Here is an 11,123-nt window from a genome sequence, read left to right on the forward strand (position 1 = left end):
AAAATAGGAACTTTGCCATCGGTCTCAAGTCTCGAAATATAAACAAAAAATACACAACGTGTCATCATAGAAACTTTCATAGTGTGTAGAGCTCAGTAAGACGAAAAACTTGTCTGAATACCATTTTTATATTCGACGCTACGAGCCAAAGAAAATTGAGATTTTATCCTGGTTGTGTATGCGACCAGGTAGCACAGGCTTACATTCGTGACTAATTCATTTGCAATTTACTATAAGTAAAATATTAATGATTTTCCATAAATAATTATTAAGTTATCCAATTAGTATATCTGCAGAGGTGGTATAGTAAGGTAAATTTGCTTTAAGTATCATACTAAAGTGTCGGACAAGCTGTCTCGGCAAATTTACAGAGACATCCGTCTACTTCGGTGTCGTATCGACAAGAAATTTCGATTCCAGGAAATCTGTTTGAGTTTTAAATTCAGAATAATCGGGACCGGAGCTACAGTTTAAATCGGGATACGAACCACTATGTGCATTAACGGGGTATCAAACCCGGAACTTCTTCATTACAAGGCGACAACGTTACCACAACGCTATCGAGAACCCCTGATCCAGGATATCAAAACCCCATAGTAATTATACAGTATTGAAAAGTACAATGCTATTTTTTTAAGCCACCCAAGTTAAGGAGAGTAAAAAGTATTAAAATAAAATAATTCGGCACTTCAGTAATGTTTTTTGTAAGGCGCGTATACCCATAACTAAAGGCGCCCAGAGGATTGTTTTCTCAGGTAGGCAGAGTCACAGAAACTTTTATTATTATTATTATTGTAACATTAATATTGCTGCTACCACTACTACTTATGTTTTTTTTTAATTACTTACATTTGTAATATCCCCACCAGCTAACTGTAGACCTGGCGAACGAGAACAAGTATCTGCGCAAGTAGTGACGCGAGGCGGCTCCACCAATCAACAGTGAGAGAAACGGGATTGCGTAATGGGCGACTGCAATGAATGGAGTTACCCGATTTCCCTGCTTCGCTCTGGAAGCGTTGCAAACTTTTGAAAGCGACAATACCGTACGCACATGGCAAACGGACCGTATTTTTGTCTCCAGGTCCGTACGCTTGGTTTAAGAATTTCTTAGGGAAATATTAGGGACAAAACTGCAAGTGCAAATGTTGACAAGCCGTGCATTTAGCTTACGGACTAAGGTCTGTACCGTACATCCGTACATGTACGATCAGGGCCCAACGCTGCGCTTTCACCACTCGATTTCCCTCCTTCTCTGCCGCTATGCGCGGCCCTGCTCCACAGTTAGCTGGGACAGGGTGTATATATATACAATTTGCATAACTGTATACATAACATTAATTCATGTAGGGCAAAAAGCTGTTTTTTATAGTTAGATAATGAGTGCAAAATAGACTGTAAACTTAAATTTAACCCTATTCCAAATAATAATATTAATAATAATTAGAATTAGAAATTCTTTATTCATGTGCAAAGTTCAGCCTCTGGCTGCTCTACCACTTAACCCGGAAAATCGAGTGCAATAATACAAACAAAAATACAATACTACTATAACATAAGTATTCCATTACATATATTCCTAATAAATACTTCAGTAATTAACACTCGAAAAAGATAAAGACAATTTTACTCATTCACACACATCCAAATGTTCATCTCGGGTTCAAATCTGCTAATTTATTTGGTTTTGATTTCAACGTAAGCATTCTGAATCGTCATGTGTCTCTGCTCATCGAGAAGTACTTTTGTTACTGCCCTTTTAAAGCTGCTGTATGTCGCACACGAGGGAGCATCTGGTGGAAGCGCATTCCAACAATATGCAGAATTGAAACACCATTAAGCCTTGTTTCCATGATATGAAAAACTCAATATGCTGACCAAGGCAGAAATTTATTTTATTATAAAACATAAACTAAACGTAACGTTTCAACCTTCTAGCAAGGTCTTCTTCAGACTCTGCACCAAGTACAAATGTAACAAGGTACAAAAACAGGACGATATATATACACAAACATTACTCCCCTCCAGACTATTAGAAAGTTGTTCTCGAAAATTCGAGCAGGTGGCTTTCCCTTGTCAACTGTACTTTCACCTAGAAGGCTAAAAATATTTTATATTAAAGAGTCCAACCACATTCTAGATGGAAGAAAATTTTGAGATTTTTGATGAATGAGATTTTGAAAATTGATATGTATTGGAACTTCAATGTTTTTCATGGGAAAACGTACTAAAAATATATATTCGTATTTTTTTTTAAAAAAATGGATATTGCTAAATTTACGCAAATATTTGAAGTGTATACCCTATAAAAAAGTAATTTTTGTATTGTTTATTCCACACTTTCCTTATTATTATAATTTGATTTAACTATTGCAAGAAAGGGTTTTGAAATGTTGAAAATGCAATGTCTGTCCATATTATTTTTTTAGAATTAATTGCACCTCTTTTCTATATTCAAAAACTACTTTAAATTCTTGAAAATGGTCAATTTAATCGTATAGAAGTATTTTTTGTTGCATACGTATCTTACCTGATTACAAATAATATTTTATATTTGGGGGTCAAATTTACCCCCACGCGCCTAATTAAGGTGGTGAAAGAGGTGCGCCTGGTTAAGGGTTAAGCTCATTTAAGTAAGGCAGTATGTGATCCCTTCGTTCAAGCTAAATGCAAAACGTATGCAGGAATTCTGTACCTTTTGTACAATTTTAGCATTCTTTTTTCGTAAAATTAGCACCGTAAACAGTCCTCGAAGATGGGAAGAACAAGAGCTTGCATAAGACGTAATTTAACATCAGTCGAAAGCAAGTGCGATTATTTGTAGAGTGATCTAAGAATACCATAAACTTCTGAACTAACATTTTACGTGAATTTGCCACTCAAGTTTCTGATCAAATATCACGCCTAAGTTCTTAATAGTTGTGCAGAGTGGGACCCTTGAATCATTAATATTAATTGATAACACATTTACTTAAATTTTGTTTATGGCAGCGCTAGAACCAATTAATGTAAAGCAGCACTTACCGGGGTTAATTATAAGACCATTATGTTTGCACCATTTATACAGGGTGTCCCAGAAATAGGTGGCATACCTTCAGGAGCGTGTTCCTTACATGTAAACAATGAAAAAAGTTTATATGAACATAGGTCCGGAAATGTTTGGCTTCCGAGTTATAGGCTGTCATAATATGTGCTCACTGGAATTTGTCTATCTTCCACAGGTGGTTTCCTGTAACACAACCAGCTATTTGATGAGTGTTACATGCTGAGTGGGCCTTGTTGAGACCATGTACACCAATTAGGAACGAGCAGATATGCACTTCATGGATGGTTTGGCAGATGGCAATGCTGTAGAGGTCCGTCGTATGTACCACGAAAGGTACCCACACCGAAGATGCCCAGATAGAAAAATATTTGTGAGTATCCATCGCCGCCTGTGTGAATTTGGCCATTTTGCACCTCGTGTTGTTGAAAGAGGACGACCTCTCGATCTACAACTCCTGTGCTGGGAGAGGAGATTCCGGATATTGTGACTGCAACTCCTGAAATCAGCACACGAAAGTTAGCAATGCAAGTGGATATTCCTCGTTCCACTATTTCGAGAGTATTGCGAGAACAACAGTTGTATCCCTACCATCTGCAACGTGTACAGGCATTATCACCAGCAGATTACCCTGCGCGTGTCGTGTTCTGCCAATGGTTTTTGCAGCGATGTGCTACAACTCCTAACTTTCCTGGGCATCTTCGATGTGGGTACCTTTCGTGGTACAAACGACGGGCCTCTACAGCATTGCCATCTGCCAAACCATACATGAAGTGCATATCTGCTCGTTCCTAATTGGTGTACATGGTCTCAACAAGGCCCACTCAGCATGTACCACTCATCAAATAGCTGGTTGTGTTACAGGAAACCACCTGCGGAAGATAGATAAATTCCAGTGAGCACATGTTATGACAGCCTATAACTCGGAAACCAAACATTTCCGGACCTATGTTCATATAAACGTTTCTCATTGTTTATGTAAAGAACACGCTCCTGAAGTTATGCCACCAATTTCTGGGACACCCTGTATATAGCACCAAGGCCAGGGTTCAGGAGTTCAATCGTTGGTTTTGCATTTTTGCGATCTAGGTAGGTCGGCGGTGAAGAGGGATTATAGAAAAGGGCATAGAATACTTCCCTCCGCGAACCCTGAGGGAGTCGATGTAGCTCCTGAAGGAAGCGTCACCGCTTGCACTCGCCCCGTAAGGTAAGACCGGAACCATTTTATTGCAAACCGTAGTAACTCATTCTTGAAAGGAGTAACTGATGAGTAGACCTCGGATTTTTAGGTTCTAAAAAGTGTGCTTTTAGGTTCCTAAAATAGGCTCTAAATGTCCTAAAAGTAGGTTCTAAAAATCTTAAAATAGGTTCTAAAAGTCTTAAAATAGGTACTAAAAATCTTAAAATAGGTTCTAAAAATCTTAAAAGAGGTACTAAAAATCTTAAAATAGGTTCTAAAAGTCTTAAAATAGGTTCTAAAAATCTTAAAATAGGTTCTAAAAATCTTAAAATAGGTACTAAAAATCTTAAAATAGGTTCTAAAAATCTTAAAAGAGGTACTAAAAATCTTAAAATAGGTTCTAAAAGTCTTAAAATAGGTTCTAAAAATCTTAAAATAGGTTCTAAAAATCTTAAAATAGGTTCTAAAAATCTTAAAATAGGTACTAAAAATCTTAAAATAGGTTCTAAAAATCTTAAAATAGGTTCTAAAAATCTTAAAATAGGTTCTAAAAATCTTAAAATAGGTTCTAAAAATTTTAAAATAGGTTCTAAAAATCTTAAAATAGGTTCTAAAAATCTTAAAATAGGTACTAAAATCTTAAAATAGGTTCTAAAAATCTTAAAATAGGTACTAAAAATCTTAAAATAGGTTCTAAAAATCTTAAAAGAGGTACTAAAAATCTTAAAATAGGTTCTAAAAGTCTTAAAATAGGTTCTAAAAATCTTAAAATAGGTACTAAAATTTTAAAATAGGTTCTAAAAATCTTAAAATAGGTTCTAAAAATCTTAAAATAGGTACTAAAATCTTAAAATAGGTTCTAAAAATCTTAAAATAGGTTCTAAAAATCTTAAAATAGGTACTAAAAATCTTAAAATAGGTTCTAAAAGTCTTAAAATAGGTTCTAAAAATCTTAAAATAGGTTCTAAAAGTCTTAAAATAGGTTCTAAAAATCTTAAAATAGGTTCTAAAAGTCTTAAAATAGGTTCTAAAAATCTTAAAATAGGTTCTAAAAATCTTAAAATAGGTACTAAAAATATTAAAATAGGTTCTAAAAGTCTTAAATTAAGCTTGAAAAATCCGGAAGTTGGTTCCAAAAAACATAAAACCTTGCAAAATTCCTGAAAAATTCTGATTAGATACAATCGTTACAAACTAAATTTCAAAACAACCGTACGAAATGTTAATAGGTGTATACATAATAACCAAATATTAATTTCTTAACCGAATTTTCATTTGTATACATCATTTTCAAAATTACCCACAAATTATTGTAATACTACAGCGCTTTGCTGTTAGCAAAAGTTACTTGTTTAATGAAAAATGAATTTGTCATTGAATTTTTCGTCACCAAACAGAGTAAGTACTTCTGCGTGATATAAAAATCCTGCGAAACCTAAAAAAATATATATAAACCTAAAAAAGGTTCGATTTAGGCACATAAACCTAAAATAGATTCTAACAAGCAAAATAGGTCTGAATTCACTGAAACGTCTGATCGTCTTTCCGCAGCCTCTGACTGTTCGCTCAAAATTTCTCAAGACTTCTATCATTCCAGATATTTATTGAGATGGATTTTCCTGGGTTTCACCTATTGACATGTTCACGCCGATGGTGACCAGGAAGAGCTTAGGTAATGTGTGACACTGCATTCCTGATTGTCAAGTTCCTTTGGAAAATGATAGCTAGTGTCTGGGATTTGGAAGTTCTCTTGTATTAATGTATTTCCGTTATTTGTGGATTATTACGTTTTTAGGACTATAAAACTTCATTAGTTGTTTTTTTTAAATTTTTTTATTAATCGCAGACATAACTTGCCTTGCATATTGAGTTTTTCATATCATGGAAACAAGGCTTAATGGTGTTAAAATGGTGTTATAACTTGTTATTTCTTATTTACCTACAAAGAAAAAATTAGGTTGAAAACCTAAAATCGAGGTCTACTGATGAGATACACGATTAAACGCCTTGGACAAGTCAAGGAACACAAAGACTTCAGCCTTACTCCTTCAGCGTTTGTAGAATGTCGTCTGTTAGTAATTGATGCTGTAATTTACGGCCTGCAAATCACATAAAACAATACTTTTTGTTATAAAATATCTCTACAATTTCATCATTCGAATTACATTAACACTTTAGAGAAATCTCATGCCAATGGCAGAGTGTGTTCGGCTGTTCTCGTGAACCAACGAACCTGAACGACAAAACGAGTCAAAAGAAACCAACGAAAAAAAAGAGCAAACCTCACCATCACCAAATGTTGATATGCTCCCTTTAAGGGCACGTGGGCGCCGAATGTACGTCACGCATGAATGAGCATTGGGGAATCGTACGTGACAGACAAAGACCCACCGGAAGTGGGACAGCGGGGAGGGGGTACATGAACGCGCTGCTTTCATATCGAAAAGTCGAATGGAAAAAGAGCCGTGGTTGTGTCAAAATTGCGAATTCGATACAGGCGAGAAACCGCATATAAACACGGCGAAAAATCATGTCAACGTACAAACAGTTTTTCAGCATTTTTTTCCCGCTGGAATTTCTCCCCATCATACCGTCTCGTCCAGCTTTCAACGTTTCCTGTTTTCGAATGAACACCGAGATGAAATACGGTCAAAATAAACCTTGCAACCTCATAGGATTTTGGTCCTTGTTAACCAATGCCCAAAGGCTAAAAAAAGAAGCTTTTATTTTTTGTAATGTATGGGGAATGTATATTACGCGGGATATTCGGAAACCACATTATGTGATGGTAGTGTTTCCATCCGCGTCATGTAAACTACGTAATGTTGAAGTTTCATTGAAGCAGGGAAATGTCTGGATATCGGAATTATAAAAATCAGTAAACCGTTTAAGCCGTGTACTAGAGTGCCACACACGTAAATTTGCCGTTGCGTAGAAACGAATTTTCGTTTCGTCTCCCTCTCTCTTAGCATCATGTGTTCTACCCTGCTCGAAAACCTTCGCTATTGTTGCCATATTGTCATTCCATTCCTGGACACACTCGCGCAAACATCATTGAAAACAATTGAATAGCGCTCCAGCTCGCGGTTCCCACCTTTCGGCAGGGACGGAAATGTGGCAATATAGCACGGCGTAGTGCTTGCTTCTTTTATGCAGTGCATGTTCATTGTCTAGCTAGTAACTAGTGTTGCCAACTGTAATAATGAAGCACGAAAGGCAGGTAAAGTGGCGGTGAGTTTTGTTGGATTGGAAGCACCATATTTTTATTTTATACTAAGTATTTGACCGGTTTGACGTTGTGTGCGTGTATTGCGTGTGTGTATGTAAAAGTGTGTGTTTGCTAATGAACGTTAAATTCCATAATGCCTCCATTTCTGTCGAAGTTGAAATCAAAAACCTTGCATAGCCAAGCTCGGGAAATTCTAAGCAACGTGCACGCGTTCATGAAGGCCGCGCAGCTTATCGTCTAGTGGCAGTATATGTACTTGTTATTGTTGTGGACGCCGGCATCCTTTGTAAATGTACAACAAAGGCAACCGACTGTCGCCGATCTCAGAGAGGAAATAATAATACTGCTTCAGGAGGAGTGTTATGGTGCAATTGTAGCGGTTTAACACGTTTGCATGTTATTATCTGCCGTTGCAGTTCCATACCAGTGTATACGGGTTTTGGGAGTGAAAAGTTAGAACGCCACCAGTGCATTAATACAATGAAAAATAATATATATATTTTTTTATTTTGTTTGAAATCACTCAAATAAGGAATCGTATGAAGAAGTCTTCTTTGCAGCATTTTTGGTAATTTTACTTATGTGTTAGTTCATATTTTGCGAATTTTTAGTCCATATGTATGTAGCTACATACAAAGCCACTTGTTAGTACATATTAATCCTAGTCCTGGTATAATGCATGACGTTTAAAACTCAACGTTAGATAGACCTGAATTCTCTAATTTTATTGTTGTACGTAACAGCTGTGCATCGGCGCACTGCAGCGATTTTTCTATCTACTCCATTAGCAACACTGCTTCTTTAGTTGTTTCGCGCATCGCACGGCAGAAATATCTGCGCTGGACTTTACCGAGGGTGGCCTCTACTGATCGACCAAAATGAGAAAAACCCAGGCATACTCGTGGACTAAAGTGTGTAGTCATTTGTTTTACCTTTTCGCTTCCTCGATGCTCGTACTCGTGTCACCATATGCTTAGCTTCATGCCTTTGCCTTGTTGTCAAGAGAACTCAAGCACAGCCCCGGAGCTAGATATTTGTGGTTTGTCGCTCCCTTAGCCCGGAATACAAAGCCCCGACATTTTATGTGCGTCCTTCAATGTTTTCTTCTTATGCAAAATCGAAAGTTCTTTATTGTTTTGTTTTTTTGGCACCAGTTTTATGTGAAAAAAGACTGAATATTTGTTCAAAGTGGTCTCGGCTCAGCAATAAAAAATATGAAAAGGTACAAATCCAACATCTAGCTAATCTTCGTAGTGGAAGTGCAACTTTCGTGGAACCGTTTCCAAATAAAATTTAGGGAGTTTTGTTCGTTACCCGTTGACTTGATTGACTGCTTCGTGTTCACGTTGAAAGGGCAGTCGGCCTGTGATACATTGACGGACACGCCACCTACATCGACTTCCTCTTTTAGGTCTACATTTTTCACAAGTTCAATATTTATTGTGTTGAGAGGCTTTCCTAGTTGCCTGCCAACAACCTTCTTTTCCGTCCCAGAAGGGGAACTTAGTAACTTGTAGTTTAGATTTCTACTGATAGATGTCTCTTCTCGTGTTTTTAAGATGTAAGATAACTATACTAGAATTTATTCAATTAACATGAAGATGTGTAAATGATTCAGTAACACTTACTTAAATTGCAAAAAAGCGGCAGAAATTTAACTAATAAATTTGAACCACAGTTTGCAATATTGACCCTTACTTTAAATATCTCATAAGATAGGATGAAATAATTACTAATTACCTAACAGTAAAAAAATATCGGAAGCTTGCTTTGAAATGAAAGTAGATAGTTTCAGTTAATTCAGATAGTTATTTCATTAGCCCAACCACTTGATCGAAACTGATCAAAACCAGTGCGAATATTTAGTGCATACTTTGTGCACGCTTTCTCGGAATTTGTTCAATAATTGGTGATTGGGCTAAATATTGGCACTGGTTTTGATCCGTTTCGATCAAGTGCTTGGGCTTATCAGATATGAACCTCAGAGATTCTAATGCTTCTAATTCCTTAGAGGAGCGTGCACAAATTCCGGCATAGAGTGCACAAATTATGCACTAAATATTGGCACTGGTTTTGATCCATTTCGACATATTGGTTGGGCTGGTGAGATATTGATCTCAGAATTTCTAATGCTTCTACATGTAATTCCTTAGAGGAGCGTGCACAGATTCCGGTATAGTGTGCACAAATAGCGTGAAAGTGTTGTCACTGTACTACAACTACAATATCGGGGAGGTGTCTAAATTCAATAACTAATAATAATAAGTAGAGTAGTGGGCCGGGTTCTACGCCCGAAAATGAGGTATAGTGAGGTACACAGTGTTGCCAACCTCTTACTCGAAAAAATAACCAAGGTTTTTCTTTTTCGGTCTAACCTAACCTCAAACAAGGAGCTGGCAACCTTGCTTGAGGCTTTTCTCGCAGTGTTGCCAGCTGGGGCTCGGTGGGGCTCAGTGCCAACCTCTTACTCGAAAAGTTACCAAGGTTTTTATTTCTTGGGCTAATCTAACCTAACGCGAGGAGCTGGCAATCTTGCTTGAGGCTTTTCTCGCAGTGTTGCCAGCTGGGGCTCGGTGGGGCTCGCAGTGTTGCCAACCTCTTACTCGAAAAAATGACCAAGGTTTTTATCTTGGTCTAACCTAACCTCAAGCAAGGAGCTGGCAATACTGCTTGAGGCTTGTCTTGCAGTGTTGCCAATATTTTACTCGAAAAGTTACCAAGGTTTTTTATTTTGGTCTAACCTAACCTAAGGCAAGGAGCTGGCAATCTTGCTTGAGGCTTGAGGCTTGCTTTAATTAATTGCATAAATCAAGGTTGCCAACCTACTGGTATTTCTACCATGGTTTTTTTACAAAAAAAAGAGAGAGGGGGAAGAGTGAAACAACCGACAATGCTGCCAACACCTACCTATAGTTTTTCTTACTTGATAAGGGTTTAGCCAATTTATACACTGGCGTAACATACACACACTGTGCAATAGAGCCGGCAACAAATATATACTGCCGTAAAAGAGAGATGGCAACACAGTATGTGTGTGCGTGTGTGCGTGTATAATATGTAGCATTATTAACTAGAGTGTGTTGGCAACCTACCTGCAATTAAAAAAAAACTAGAGACGTCAATGTTGCCGTAAGATAAAGAGGGAGACTAAGCTGGCAACAGTGGTGAGCGAATATGCCTTATTTCCAAGTTCTGGGCGTCAATGTATATCGGGATTTTTGTAAAAATCTTATCGCGGGAACGATGTGCTGCACATGCATATGCGCGCACCTGTATTGTGACGCAAACAAACAAATAAATAATTGTTGTTTTTTAGGATTCCTGGCCCCTAACCCCGCCAGGGTGCGTGGTGCCCAACCCAAAAAGGTTCTAACGGCTGCGACTCTAGATAGTCGCACCTCTGTAGGGTTTCACGTGTTTTTTTTTTTTTGTATGGTAGTGGTGGTGTCGGCAATAGTGGGTGGGTTAATTGTTGTCGTAATATTTTGGTTATTTGGCAAAATACTGCTAGTAACTAGAGGAGTTAGCGTGGGAACGTGAGGCGGCGGCATCTAATTATCTCCTTTGCCATTATCCCCACCGGAAGGTCTACTCCACCCAGTTACGGCCAGTTTTTTTGTGCGGGTGACCTCGGTGGGAATAATGGCGGCGGAGACAATCAGATATTATCG

Source organism: Lepisma saccharinum, chromosome 1 (genome assembly GCF_977018435.1).
Source record: "Lepisma saccharinum chromosome 1, izLepSacc3.1, whole genome shotgun sequence".
Classification (NCBI taxonomy): Eukaryota; Metazoa; Arthropoda; class Insecta; order Zygentoma; family Lepismatidae; genus Lepisma; species Lepisma saccharinum.